At 39.2% G+C, this 15624-nt stretch overlaps 1 protein-coding gene across 1 annotated transcript in view; it reads left to right on the forward strand.

Moving 5' to 3' along the window:
- Nucleotides 1–15088, forward strand: part of LOC121236389 (UPF0481 protein At3g47200-like) — a 61504-nt gene extending 46416 nt beyond the window's left edge. Inside the window, exons 5-6 of the mRNA XM_041132805.1 lie at nucleotides 11185–11187; nucleotides 15061–15088. The gene's annotated coding sequence lies outside the window, so the exon portion shown is untranslated. The remainder of the gene's footprint in view (nucleotides 1–11184; nucleotides 11188–15060) is intronic.
- Nucleotides 15089–15624: the final 536 nt, after the last annotated feature.

A 15624-nucleotide genomic window follows, 5' to 3' on the forward strand; every position in this document is an offset into this window, starting at 1 on the left:
AGGGAGATCTATCAGGTTTAACTTTGGGGAAGAAGTAGGATTCACTGGGGCTGGTAAAGCATGAAAATATAGGTTCCGTACGTGTGCTTGTCCTGACAGTAAAATAAAGATAATGAATTTCATACTGCCAATTTTCTTGGGAGAGTAATATTCTCTAAATCCCGATACAATGCCAGTGCCTTGTTTAGGTTATATGAGGCTTGCATGGCAGCATTATGTATGCAGAGGACTACTCTCAAAAAATCACGTGATAGTCATTTCTCTTTATTTTGGGAAATTGTGCGAAGGTTTTTAACAAACTCTCTCTTCACTTGTAATCTTGAGGTTGGAAGGTTTAGACTGGCATCTGATGCCTTGTATTTCTTGTTTTTGCTCTTTGTCCGTTGTTATGATGCCCTTGTCTTTTTGGTCTTCTTTGTTTGATTAATCCTTGTTCATTTTCTGTGGTGTGTTGATCTGGTGGGATTAAAATGTCATTTCTATAAGCAGCATCATTTATGCCCTGCGGGAGGCATAGGCACCCAGCGGCATACTTTCTTACCGTCAAGCAAAGGGAAGAAGAGAGCCTAAAGACATACCTCACCCATTTTAATAAAGAGAGGTTGATGACAGATGATGAAGATGAGAAGATTACTCTAGCCGCCTTATTAGGCGGGATTTGGCCACGCAACTCGTTCATAGCTGGGTTGGCTAGAAAGACCCCTTTTACTCTGAGAGAATTTATGATAGGGTGGATGACTTCGTTAACGTCGAAGATACATTAAAAGCTCTTGTAGAACCAAGAAAAGTGGAGCCAAAGGCGGAACGCAAAAGTAGTTCGGGGGATAGGAAAGCTGCATCGAATCACCAAGAAAGGAAGTGCGAAAGGCTACAAGAGCATAACACCATACTCATCCACAATAATTTGAATGTGCAAGAAAAGGAAGAATCAGAAAGAGAACACTATCAGCCCAGAACTGGCAAGCGCTACTACAAATATCATCAAACAGACTCACACTAGATAGAGTACTTCACAACCATGAAGAAAAGGGTGACTGAACTAGCGAGCACTGAAGAGCTTGAATGAATGGTTGCGGAGAGAGCAAAGCCCAAACGACAATTTGAGAGAGGACACAACCCATGTAGAAGTAGCAGCCCAGATAGGGGGCGCCTATCGAGGAAAGACACCCGTAATAATGACAGGGACAAGGCACCTCAAAATAACGATTGGGACAAGGCGCCCCTAGGCGAATTTAGGACAATAGCAGGCGGATTTGCTGAGGGCGATGCATCCTCGTCTAGCAAGAGGGCACACACATGAAGGACAAGATACAAAGAAATCTATGTAGCAAACAGGTCGCTCAAGCACCAAAAACTTGCCGCCTTAGTAGCTATCTCTTTCGGGGAAGAAGATTGTGAATGATTGTTGTACCCTCGTGATAATGCGCTATCAGTAACCCTCATGGTCGTTGATTACACTACCAGATGCATCCTCGTTGACAATGGGAGCTCAACAAACATTATTTTGGGAGACTTTCGTGAAGATGGGCATAGATGCCACTAAGCTGAGACCCTCTCCGATGCTGCTGAAGGCTTTCTTTGGAGATTTGATCCAACCTGTTGGGGCCATTACCCTCCCAATAACAGCGGGAAGAGGGATGCACACCGCAACCATTATGACCAATGTGTTGGTCATGAAGGTACCCTCCTCATATAATGCTTTACTAGGGCGACTAACACTGAAAAATCTCAAGGCAGTTAGGTCCACGTATCACCTTAAGATGAAGTTCTCAACTAAAGGAGGAGTAGGGGAAGCACGAGGCAAGCAAGCCCTAGCACATGAATGTTATGTGCAGGAGCTGAGGATTAAAGGGGAAGAAGTATGTACTATCGTAGGCGAGGGTGACCAAGCCACCCAGGAGGATGGCCAACTACATTGCCCCCACCCCCCACAGTCCTTTTGGACAGGAGCATGGAGGTGAGGGACGAGCAAAACTTATAGCAAGCAGAAGTGAATGAGCCCTTGGAGATCGTAATATTATACCTAAATTGCCCCAATACAACAACACGGATTGGAACTCAAATTCCTCTAGAAAATCGAGAGAACCTAAAACAACTGTTAGTAGAGCACTGGGATGTATTTGCTTGGAGTCACGAAGATATGCCAGGGATCGACAACAACATTATCAAACACCAATTGTGTGTGGACCCCATGCACAAGAAGGTGCATCAAAAGAGAAGATCATTCAGCACGAAGAAATATATAGCCATCGCCGAGGAAGTAGAACGCCTGCTCGCTGCAGGGTTCATCAGGAAAGCCCATTACCACAAATGGCTATCCAACATTCCTGGTGAAAAAAGAAAATAGAAAGTGGAGAATGTACGTGAACATCACCAATCTAAACAATGTCTGCCCAAAAGATAGCTTCCCCCTACCACGAATCGATGTCATCATAGACGCCACGGCGGGGCACAATATGTTGAGCTTTATGGATGCCTATTCAGGCTATAACCAAATCCAAATGCACCCAACAGACGAAGAGAAAACCTCATTCATCACAAACCATGGTTTGTATTTCTACCATGTCATGCCATTTGGCCTAAAGAATGCAGGGGTAACCTACTAGACGCAGGTCAACCAGATGTTTAAAAACCAAATAGGGCGACTCTGGTTGACCAAATAAAATGCAAGGGCAATCTACCAGAGGCTAGTCAACCATAATGCATCCTTATTTCCAGGCCCACTCAATCAAAGTACTCACAGAAAGCTTGTTGGCAAGGGTATTGTAGAGACCAGACAGGTCAGGGAGATTAGTTGGGTGGTCAATCGAGCTCAGCCAGTTTGACATCGAGTACTTGTCAAGAAAGACCGTAAAAGGGTAGGCATTGGCGACCTTTGTTGTCGAATTGTCAGGTTTCCCACCAGAAATGGTCACTGCCCTGACAAGAAAATCGTGGATCCTTTTTATGGATGGCTATTCTTGTCATGATGGCGGAGGGGTAGGAATCCACATAATCAGCGACGCAGGGTAGGGGCATCGCTACATGGCGAGGCTTACATTCAAAACCACCAACAATGAAGCAAAATGCGAGGCACTTGTAACAGGGCTCTCAGTGGTCGAAGCATTGGGGGCGACTGAGGTAGAGGTGAAGTCAAACTCTCAAGTAATAGTCAACCAAGTGTTAGGAACATACGCCTCAAAAGGAGAAAAACTAAAGAAATACCTGAGCCGAGTCTGGGAGGCGCAAGACCCATTTTTCTATTTTATAAAGAAAATAATGTCGTGGCAGACAGACTAGCACGTACAGCCTCGAGGATAGAGGACTCCCCCTCCCCTGGGAAGTCGAGAGAAGAGTAATAGAAGTCTCAGCAATACGACTAGAAGTCTACATGGTAGGCGACAACGAGCTCTAATGGGCCGGTAACATCATCAAGTACTTGGACGCGGGCGAACTCCCTAAGGGTAAAGAGGACATAAGAAAGGTAAGAAGAATGGCGACGAGATTTGTAAAGGTGGATGGGTTCCTTTATAGGAAGGGTTTCACCGCCCCCGTACTACGAAACATCTCACCACAAGAAGCATAGTACGTGTTAGCAGAAATATATGAAGGGATGTGCGGAAACCACTCTGGGGGAAAGACACTGGCCCGAAAAGTGATAAGGACATGATACTATTGGCCCGATACACTTAGAGAAGCCATCCAAAGTATTGAGCATGATTGCCGTGAAAGTTAAGCAGAAGTGGTTGATCTTAATAGAAATAAATTCATATAGATGATGCTGATTGATGGCTGCTTTATCCTTGAATTCCTCTACAGATATTAGGCTAGAGATAAGGAAAGATGTGAAGAACTCATATATATGGATAGATATTTTTGGGAAATATCAATGGAACTAAAAGGAGGAGAGGGTGATCCCGTGTTCAAAATGTCATGGGTGCCAAGGAAAATAGTAGTAGACTTGCTTCTACTTGAGAATCAACTTCCTTGGTGCGCGCTCGTCTGTTTGTTCAACTTGATTAACTCAACAACAACTGAGTACCAGAACTCCCCACTTGATGATCTTGTTGCCCGTCCTTTTTGGGAGTATAGAATGTTCTATTACGGCCATCACCGAAATAGGCTTGGAACACACAAGCATTTACTCGATTGCTTTCGAAACTATTTAGTTGGATCATGCACTATAAAACGGCCTAAATCTCTGCCTGCAAGCTCACTACACCTAAAGTACTGAATACCAAATATATCCGTGATGGAGTTTTTAGACTTTGGAGTTGGTTTCTGATGGAAATTACAATTGAAAAAAAGAGGAAAATGAAGAGAGAAACTTCAATCCACGAAACTGTTGGATTGATTCTTGATGTTCTATCTATTCCACTTCTTAGAATACAACTTATATAGTCACATTGTAAACATCACAACATTAATAAAAGAAAAAATTTTAAGATAAGCTAATTAATATTATAATCTAAACATAGAAGAACACACTAATAATAAAGTTTATGAAAAGCTGCATCAACTTTAATAGTTTCAGTGTTCAATTACGAGAAAACATCCTTGATGTAAAGTTCAAAGATGGCAAAATGAAAATGCCAGCAATAGTTATAGAGGAGAACACAAAATCTTTGTTTAGAAACCTCATTGCATTTGAGCATTGTGATCCTAATAAAGGCTATGAAATCAAATCTTATGCTTCTCTCTTGAATTGCCTGATTAGGCTGGGTTTGGATACAAAGTTGGTTTTAACTCATCTCATCTAATCATTACAACTTTTTCAAATTCTCACATAAAATATAATAAACAATTCAATTTTTTCAAATTTCAAAATAATAATAATATTAAAAAATAATATTAGAATAATATTTTATTCAACTTTTAACTTTCATCTCAACTCACTATCTAAACCTCACCTAAGTCTCCCGCAGGTGCACTTCATCTAAAAAAGAAACGTATTCTACGAAGAAAAAATCTGGAGAGTAGCCACTATTTGGTAGCAGCCGAAGCACAGATGACGTCGCCTAGCAGAATGACCAATTTCTCCCTACAACAGCTGCACGTTCACTCTCTCAGATTTCACCCATTTGAAATGCGAAACAGAGCTCCTCTCCCCCATCCCCACCCCCGTGCTCCGTCTGCACTCTCCCCCCACCCCTCGTCCCCAACCTAAGCACGAAGGTCTCCCTCCCTTTCCTTCAATCGCCTTCTCCTGAAGCCCTCAGTTCACCCCCAACCCGAGCCCAATCACGAAGGGCAGCGTCCCTTTCCTTTGTCGTCTTCTCCCGAAGCCCCTAGTTTCCCCCACCCCCGAGCCTAAGCACGAAGGTCTTCACTGTGATTTACCCTAAAGAAATCCTCAAAACACAGACAACACAACACGACGAGCACCTCAGTCCCCCCATGTGATTTCCCCCATCTCAGTCCCGCAACCCTTCTTCTCCGGCTCACCCTCCCTTCATCCTAAATCCTTCATGCTGCATTTTCTCAGTCCTGCAACGGTGTGAGTCCAAAGATCTAAAGAGTCAAGGGTAATGTATTTTCATATATTTTCAGTTCCTGTGAAGGTAGTCGATCTCTGGATGTTGAATGTTGTGGTCGATCATTGGATGTATTTTTATATATTTGAGGATTTTAGTCGATCTCTATTATAAGCTAGGGTTTTCATTCTACAGCGCATATGTTTCTTTCTCAAAGAGTTTTTGTCCATCTGCAAATGCCTCTCTTCTCCATCTCATCATTTCTTTTCTCTGTTATCCAGCTCATTGTTTCCTTCTGCAGTACATGCGTTTTCCTTTCAAAGAGAGTTTCTTTCCCTTTTGCAACACAATAGGCATCAGCTGTCATGCATGGATTAAAAGTAAATAGGTTTTGGTTGTTTGGACCACCACCAGGTTATTCTTCCTCTTTCTTGATATTCGAGGCTTAGAACCAAATCTTCTTGCTTTTTCTTTTCATCGAATTCATCTCTGATGATGGAGTATCAAACACTTTCCAATTGTTCAATAGAATCAATTATTGGTAAGGAAAGGTAAATGAGATATGGTCTCCAATTGATGGCAAAAGGCATGTTCTTTGAAAGAGTGCAAAACTATATAGAGTATTGGTGCCTTCAAGCACAATGAGTGACCAGCATGAAAAATCAAAGAAATGACTTAACATTTTATTTTCTTAGTGGAAACCAGACCTCACGGAATTGCATCATTTATGACTATTTCTTTGGTATTAAGTTCACAGCCTATTCTGATTTTCTTTTTACTATCTACTATATAAGTACCCCTTGTAGAACTTCAAGTTATTTAGATCTGTAAATGCATTAATGTTTTCATTGTGGGGCATTATGGATATCAAGCTCTAGAGATAACCTGCTTGCACAGTATATCAAACTAGATGAATTAATGGAAATTTAATCCATCCCTCATACATGTTTCTCTGTTTTGCAGAAATAATGATGGAGATCGAAAATGGGATTGGATAGCACTCTGGACACTTGCAGAACTGAAGATTTATGGAAATAGTTGCAGCCAAATAGTGGTCGTGGGAGTTGGTTTTGTCTTTGTTGTTGTATTTGTTTACACTCAAGTTAAAGAAGTACAATACTTTGTTGTTGTTTTAGTTTGGAAACTGAACTGGTGTATTGTCTTTGATTCATATATGTTAAGTTATTCATATTAATGAGTCTTTGTGAAGTAAGAAGTTTGTTATGTGCTCCAGCTGTTGTAGTTTGGATTTTAATGAAATGAGGTTCTGCTTGGACAATACATCCTATTCTTATCATTATATGCAGCTTCTTTGTATCCAATTGTGGAGATGTACTTGACCTTTTGCTCTCATTCAATCAATTATAGAAAAGTCGTTTAAGGGAGGTAAGTATCTATCCATTCAGCATACTTATAAAAAAAAAAAAATGATCATGCCTATGGCCGTCTGAACTCTCCTCTCTACGATGGTTAGAATATGCTTGTAAAAAAAAAAAAAACGATATGAGATAACTATATCAGAATTTCATCTTCCCTTAAAACTAACATCACATATATCGAAACAATAACGTTGTATTAGAAGGATCCCACCTCTGCATTCCAATTCCAACATGATCTAATAATCCTACCTCCCTAGCTATCCTATAAAAAAGCCAATTTCAAAGAACCACCCTTTCTAATACTAGTAAAAATACATAGGAGAGATTTTACCTGGTCAGAAATGGCCAGAGAATTAAAGTTTATGAAATCCGCTTTCACTCAATACTTGCAATATGAAAGTGATCAAAGTTTGAAACCAATCCTCAGTTCAGTTCTCAGAAAACCTTACAAAAACATCAATCTTCCTCCAGGTTCTTACCAAACTTACGCATACTTTACCTTTAAAAAAGAAAAGACCATGAAGAATATAAACGAAAGAACTTTGATCCTCATTCTCTTTCTTTGTCCTATAATCTCTCGGTAACTAGCGTAATATTATGCGGCCAAAAAAATTTTAAAAAAATTGTTTAAAAAGTCGGTTCCTTGTTCCTTGGCATTGAGGTTCGAAGGCCAGTAATAGTGAAAATTGAAGTATTAATCAAACATCTTCTTTCACGAATCAAAATACTTCGGATCCAAGCTTTCTCGAGCCAGCGCCTTTTGTTCGTCCTCCTCTTACCCTTGCTTCCCCAATGCCTATTCTTCGATAGACTTTGCCAGTTGAGATGGGGGAAATCACATCAGGTGGAAAATCGCAGTGTCAGCGAATGAAGGGAGAGGGAAATCACAATGCATGTAAGGGAACTGAGACAATCGCAAAGAATGTTCTAAAGAAGAAGAAGGTCTCGAAATCGAACCTGAGTTCCACAGTTCACAGAGAAGCAGATTCAGAATGCTGGGTTTTTGACTTCATCAGTGCCACTCAGCGATTCATAGAGAAGAAGAAGAAGATTTGTGGGTTTTGTAAGGAAACTTGAGGGATTCACAGCGCTTCATAGTGAAGAACAAGGGGGTTTTCGATGAGCTCGCGGGAGGCGCAACACCGTTCAATGACCTCACGGGAGTGGTGGCGCTGGGCAGACGTGGGAGCTAAGCGAGGTGGCGTTGAACAGAGGGGTAGAGGGAGGCGACGCAAGGGAGGAGGGGCAGTTTCGCAAGATGGGATGAACCATCAACGTTCATTACTTTCCTTTGCGGAGTCGTCCTTTCTTTAATTCTTTCCATTATACAAACAGTTTTAGCTATCCTCTCCTACATTCCTTTTAAATCAGCCAAGTAATTTCGGTTATCTCAGTGTGTATTTCTTTAAGAGTTCGTCTATACACCTACCTTTACTTCTCCAACACTGCACACGGGGTGATGTGGCATTTCATTTTTTTTTTCCAAGTGAAACGAATGTTTTATGAAATGTCTTTGTTCGCATGGCTCGTTCGAAATTTTCCCCTCCCCCGCGTCGCTCCTCTCCAGCGTTGCTCCTTTGCTCTTCAACTATGCTTTGTTCTTCCTATCACTGTGTTGTGCAGCTGTTGACGCCGACCGGCCAAACAAACTCCGATGGTCCTCTACCATCTTGCAGGTTACATTTCTCTCTCTCACTAGACATGGTGTTGGATTCTTTTTAGAGTTATTTTATAGATCCTCTCTTTCTTCCAAGTGTTTGTGTTTGTTTGCATATAAGTAATGACTGAGTTCTTATTGTATTTATCTGTCCTCTTTGTTTGGGTTTTCCTATACAAAGCAATGTAATTTTTTTTGGTAGCTCTATATATATAGAAGGATTGAGTGGGGATTTTGTTACTAGTTTTTTCTTGATTTGCATGTTTATGAACTGATTATTGAGATGGTTTTGGTCCAAGTTTAAACTTTTTTGATATACTCAGAGCTCTGCATGTTTTTGAATTGATTTTTTTTTTTTTTTGTTTAATTTGAAGAGTTCTTATCTGAGCTTATGTTATTCTACCTGATCTTTGGTGGGTTTGTTCTAGTCTAACAATATTTTTTGCTTTATTAGTTGTTGGGTACATAAAAGATGTATAGAAGAACTTTTTCTCTTCATGTAAGAATAAATTTCTGGTTATTTAATAAATTTATGGGCTTTTGGTTTAAATTTACTAGTGGTGAGATAATCAGTTTTAATATTTCCTATTATCTGGGTTTCTAAAACTTCATTATGACTCAGTTGAAATAGCGTAATAAATAAAGAGAAAGATGAAAGGCCACCTAGGCCTTCTACATTAATGCCACTGACACAGGTAAGATACACATTGGTCATTTAGAAATGTCGATGTGTTTGATATTTCCACTTAGTTAATGTATTTTTATTTGTTTATTATAGGGATCTTGTGGTCCAGGAAATTCGTACTACCCGCCATTTATATATACTTACACATGGGATAGCCAGGTAGATTTCCTTATAAGCTTTTTTAAAAAAATTGAGGACATACATTTGAGTTGTTTTAATCTCGTGCCTAATTACAGTCCCCATCTGGAATGCCACATTTTGGACCAACGATGCTCTACCCTCCGTCGAGTAAGGCGAGGGAGTCGGGGCGAGTTCAAAATATTATCCTGGTAAATTCCTTTCGAACTTTCAAAATATTTTTTTTTCTTGCATGCTTTTGGCTCGTTCTAACATCGAATCAAATTACGGGCCCCATCAATGCCACATTTTGGACCAACGATGCTCTACCTTTCGTCGAGTAATGCGGAGGAGTCGGGGTGAGTTCAAAATATTTTCCAGGTAGATTCCTTTCTAACAGCTTTCATATTTTTTGTTTACGTGTATTCGAGCCGTTCTAACACCCTAATTACAGTCTCCATCAATGTCTTACCCTCCGTCGAGTAGTCCAAAGGAGTTGAGAAGATCTGAAATGACCACTCCGTTAGCAAGTGAATCATCAATTGTGCCATTTACATCTGAAAGTGAAAAAATTTTGGGAAGTGTATCACACATGACTGATCAAAGCTGTCAAAAGAGTAAAGGCGTTACACTTTAAACACGATGAGTAAACATTCAGTGCATGTATATGATATAAATGCTAATCCAAATCATGCATTTTTATTTTCAGAATGTTCATCAGACGTATGTAAAGAGGGAGAGGACGAGGGGACTAATGAAGTATCGGATGATGAAAGAGTTGATTAACCAAAATTTGGTATGGAGTTTGCCACTGATTAGGAGCTTATGACCTATTACAAGCGATATGCCAAACAACAAGATTTTGGTGTTATAACACAAAGGACGAAGAGAGAGGCAGATGAGAGTGCCAAGTATCTGACAATTGGGTATGCGCGGGGCGGGAAGTAACATCCTAGCCACAATAATATCTCGAGGCCGAGGCCAAGTCCAATAACTAAAATCGATTGTAAGGTGAGGATAAATGCTCATTTGGTGAAGGGTATATGAGTGGTGACCACTGTTGAGATTGCCCATAATCATAGTATCGTTAGCCCACAGAAGTCTAGGTTTTTTAGATCGCTCAAATGTTTGCATGAATACAGTCAAAGGATGTTGGATTTGAATGACAGAGCAGGTATTCGAATGAATAAGAATTTTGGAGCACTTGTTGTTGATGCAGAGGGGTTTGAAAATCTTGATTTCCAAATAGTTAAGGTTGGGTAAAGGAGGTGGTGATGCACTTACTGACTACTTTAAGAGGATGAGGTTGATCAATGATGACTTTGTTTTTGTTGTGGATGTGGATAAAGACTTGAGAATCATAAATGTGTTTTGGGCTGACGCACGAAGTCGAGCAGCGTACGAGTATTTCGGAGATGTTATCACATTCGATACGATATACCTAACAAATAGATATGGTACGCCTTTTGCTCCATTTGTATCATGGGCAGTCTATATTGTTAGGGGCTGGCTTGATTTCAAGTGAGGACACAACTACTTTTGTATGGTTGTTTCACGCATGGTTGCAGTGCATGAATGATCGAGCTCCCAAAGCGATCATAATAGACCAAGATCGAGCAATGAAGTATGCTATTGTATTGGTATTCTCAGACACTCGCCATAGATATTGTTTTTGACATATACTATAGAAACTTCCCGAGAAATTGGGATCCCACTCCCAATTCAATGACGGGTTGAAGACTTCCATTCTTACTTCCCTATATGATTCACAGACATATGCAGAATTTGAGGAGAAGTGGGGGCAACTAATTCAGAAGTATAACCTTGGTGATAATGCATGGCTGCAAGGGGTTGCACAACGAGAGGTTGTTCTGGGTACCAGCTTACTTGAAGGGTGTATTTTGGGCTGGCATGAGCACTACACAACGGTTTGAAAGCATAAATGCTTTCTTCGATGGATTTGTACATTCTGGTATGACATTTAAAGAATTCGTAGATCAATTTGATAATGCTCTGAGGAAGAAGGTGGAGGTCAAGACTACAGCTGATTTCATGTCCTACAACCAAACCATCCCAGGTGTATCCCTATTCCACATTGAGAAGCAGTTTCAAGCGTTATATACAAATGCGAAGTATAAAGAGGTCCAAAAAGAGTTGTTGGGATGATGTGTTGTAATTGCCTATTTGTCAGCAAGAAAGGTTGCATTTTCACATTCGATGTTTTGGATGAAATTATCATTGAGGATGACCATGTCAAAACTGTCAACTACTCATTTTATTATAACGAGGAAGAGTGTGAACTGAAATGTACGTGTGCATTATTTGAGATAAGGGGGATCCTTTGTAGGCATGCATTGAAAGTTTGTCAGATGATGAAGATACATGTGGTACCAGAGACGTACGTCTTGGATCGATTGCAGAAGGACTTGCAAAGGAGATACACACTGGTCAAAAGTAGTTACGATGACATGTAGCAAAATGCAGACGCACGAAGGTATGAGCTTGTGGTGAAATGATGTCTAAAATTAATAACCCGTGTATCCCAGTGTGGTGACCATGTCAATGCATTCATGTGCCATTTGGATGAGTTTGAGAATAACTTTAAAGGATTACCTCTTGAGTTTGGTTCAAGCAAGGTCAAGGAAAACATGTCCAAGGACAAGGGTAAGAAAATATTAAGCTCACACGTTGTCCGAGGGAAAGGAAGGCCTCCGTAAAAAAGGAAGGTTCCGCCTGTGGAGAAGGTTGTGACCAAAAGAAGAAACAAATAGGTAGTAAATCTTTTTCATTTTAATTATATATTTATTGGACTGCATGCATATTTATTTCTAATAGATGTGGATTTTTTTGTTTGAAATTTAGACTTGTAGAAAAATATTTGATGATGAATCACAACATGGTGAGGTATCAGAAGCTCAACCTGGTGCTAAAGTGGATCAACTTGGTTCTAATGTTGATGATTTTCTTGTTGAAATACAATGTAGTACTGTCACACAACCAACAGCATTGGGCAATGAGGAGGTCGCAACTGTGCCTTAGTAATTTGTTGCATCTTTGTTGTTATGATGAAATATTGTGGAGAGAATGTTGTTGTGAAGTTGTAGTTATGTGTATTTTGTGTGTAGTGATGAAATATGCTGGGCTTTGTGATGATTTGTAAAGAATGAAAGGATTTCGATGGGTTTGTAAAGAAAGTTTTGTAAAGAATGTCAATGGGTTTGTAAAGAATGTTTTCCGTATAGATTTGTTCTACTTTATGAAAATCTGGATAGATTTGTGATGCCTATTAACACTGGAGTGTCTTTTTTCCCCTGCTTAGGTTCTTAAACTGGACAAATTTTTTTTTTTTCCAGTTTCTCACTAGACAGATTTTTTTTCACTGGACTAATTTTTTTCCTAGTAAAATGTACAGTAACATTCTCATAAATACAAAATGGTTATTGACATTGTCATACGCAAATCCACAATTACAAATATTCATAAAGAATTCTGCAATTACAATAACGGTCAATACATCTATCATCCAAACAAACCAAAAACTATTACAATAGAACAAATCCAATACCAACACAATAATATATGACTACATCTATTCTCTACGACCCGCCTTCAAAATTCCTCCTTTTGCTTGTTCAGATCATTCTCTCTCTGTATTAGTTTATCCTCTTTTCTCGACACCTCATACTCGCACAACAATAAATCATCATCTCTCTTTCTGGACACCTCATACTCCCTGCATACAATGTAAGAATTTCAAACATTAAGATATGAAAAACTTTTATAAATGATGATGATTGACTTGATGAATGACTTGATGTCGTAGTTGATATAAATGACAACCTTTGCTGAAGCAAATAGAAACAGCTATTGAAAAAAGCCCAAAACAAAATAGCAACAAAGGTATCGAAACATAAAAGGCCACATGATTGTACTAACATATTATCTAGCTTACAAGATCAACATGATTTCTATCCCGTTCTTCCTTTTTTGGCATATAGAAACATAGAAGGCCACAGGATTGGAAATGCAATATTTGTAATATCGGGGTTATGGTTGACAAACAACGTATAACGTGTATAATGTCTCTTCTGCTAGGGAGAATAAGTGCAGAACCACTAGGTTATAAAAATATCCTCTATTTAAAATATGATTATATAAATTAGGACTATAAAAATGATTAAAAGTGTATCCTTACTAAAAATTATGTTATGCGCATTGAATTTGGATTCTATCAATTTCAGATTGCTTGGCATATAAGACAAAACACCATCATTTTTTATTAAAAAAAACCATGGTTCCCTCTTTAATATATGCCTGTTATTGCAGGGTCCATCAAGATGCGAAAGTATCCGAGCCTAACATGCCAATGAACTCAGTACTTTTGAATGGGAAACAACGACACTATTTAAGGCACCTAATTCTCATACAACAGCTACTGCAACAAAGTGCAACCATGAGCACGATAGCACTCGTAAAATAGCACTGAAATATCCTAACAGAATTTAGAAAGAATCTTCCAAGCGCATGACACCTGTCCTACCTCTAGAAGATTCTCATATAACCGAGTGATTGTACACCGTCTGAACAAAATGTAATTAGATTCTTATCCTTGGTATATAAATATAGGTTGGAAATGCAATGTGGGGAGACAGAAAATATATGAATGAAAAGAGGCTCTGCCTCCATTGAGGTTTTCCTTCGAATGCTTGGTATGCTTGTTTCCCAGCTTCTGCCATAAATTCATTAGACATGAAGACAGACAACCTTGGCCTCGCATTCATCTTTATCAAATGGCCCGACATTATATATAATTTTCCATCAATTTCGTTAGAAAAATATGCACAAGGCCACCCATTATCCCGAACATGATTTGATGTAGCTGGCGAAAAGGAGCTAGCTACCCCAATGTCCACTCGTAGTCCATTATATGCAATATCTTTGTTGAAATGCAATTTACAGTTTGGGCTCAAAGGGAACTATCCACACAATTCCTTAACAAGTCATGCAGATAATTGAACTTCTGATCAATAAAGGGGCATTATCAAGTTTTATAGCTAAGCTCTTATCCAATCCTATCTCAAATATAAAAAATTCGAGATGAGATAATTATAATTATAAAAGAATGAAGGAAATGGATGTGGAGTCACCTGCAAAATGTTGAGAAATCAAGAGCGAGAGGGCCAGAGAGTGAAGGAAACACACGAGTGGAACCTACAAAATGTTGAGAAATGAACCTGCAATTTTTCAGAACCTATAAAATGCTGAGAAACGAACCTGCAAAATGTTGAGAACATGCAAAATGTTGAGAAATTGCTTAGGGAAAACAGAGGCTTGGTGGGTGAGGAGCCTTTTCTCTCACGGCGATGTAGCGGATCTGAGCTAGGGAAAAGAGAGGCTTGGTAGGTGTGGGTCATTTCCTCGCATGGCGATAAAACAAACTCTGTGATTTTGGAGCAATTTTGGTGGGTTACAGATAGAGGGAAGTGAGGGAGACGGGGAGGAAACTCTTTGAAGGGACGAAGGCTTGGTGGGTGCAAGTTCTTTTCTCGCATGACGATGTTGTTGAACTTGAGATTTTGGGCGATTTTGGTTACGAACAGAGGGAAGTGAGGGAGACGAGGAGAAATGAATCTATGAAGGGAACCCTATCTAGGTGAGAAGTGTAAAACCATGACGTGGTGACTAGACCGAGTTCGTCACGTCACGGTGTGTGGTGTTGGTAACTTCAACCGGCTTATGAATAGATTTTTTCTTTCTTTAAATAAGTAGGTCTGTGTAAGTGTGGATCGTTTGCATCCTTTTTTTTTTCAAACTCAAAGGGCTATTTGTATTGTTTGTCGATGAATTAAAAAAAAAAAAAAAAATTGTTGTATTACAATGTTATACATAATATCCGTTTTTAGACAATCATACTGTCACATCGATTTTTGAATTCCAATGGGATTAAAAAATAACGTTAAAAAAATCAAACTATAAACAAATAATTTTAGCCAGTACTACCCGGGCCCACAACAGTGGGTCGGTGGCTCTTGAACTAACGATCTGGCCATTCCTTTCTTACCATATAGTATTATTATTTTTTAATTATTTTTTAATTTTCTCTTAATTATTTTTTCGCACTTTTCATTGATCATGTAAACTTATTTGCTGACTTGGTAGGCGTACTTAAAAAAAAAATCAAAATACATAATTATCACAATGCCTTTATATATATATTGATTTCATTTGTCCACCTCTTTTATAAGAATTATTTGAAAATCCACTCTTCATTTTCCAACTCCTTCCTAAAAGAAAATGTACTTAAAAATTAGAAACTATCAATAATCATAGTTT

This window comes from Juglans microcarpa x Juglans regia, chromosome 6S, assembly GCF_004785595.1.
Source record: "Juglans microcarpa x Juglans regia isolate MS1-56 chromosome 6S, Jm3101_v1.0, whole genome shotgun sequence".
In the NCBI taxonomy this organism is placed as follows: Eukaryota; Viridiplantae; Streptophyta; class Magnoliopsida; order Fagales; family Juglandaceae; genus Juglans; species Juglans microcarpa x Juglans regia.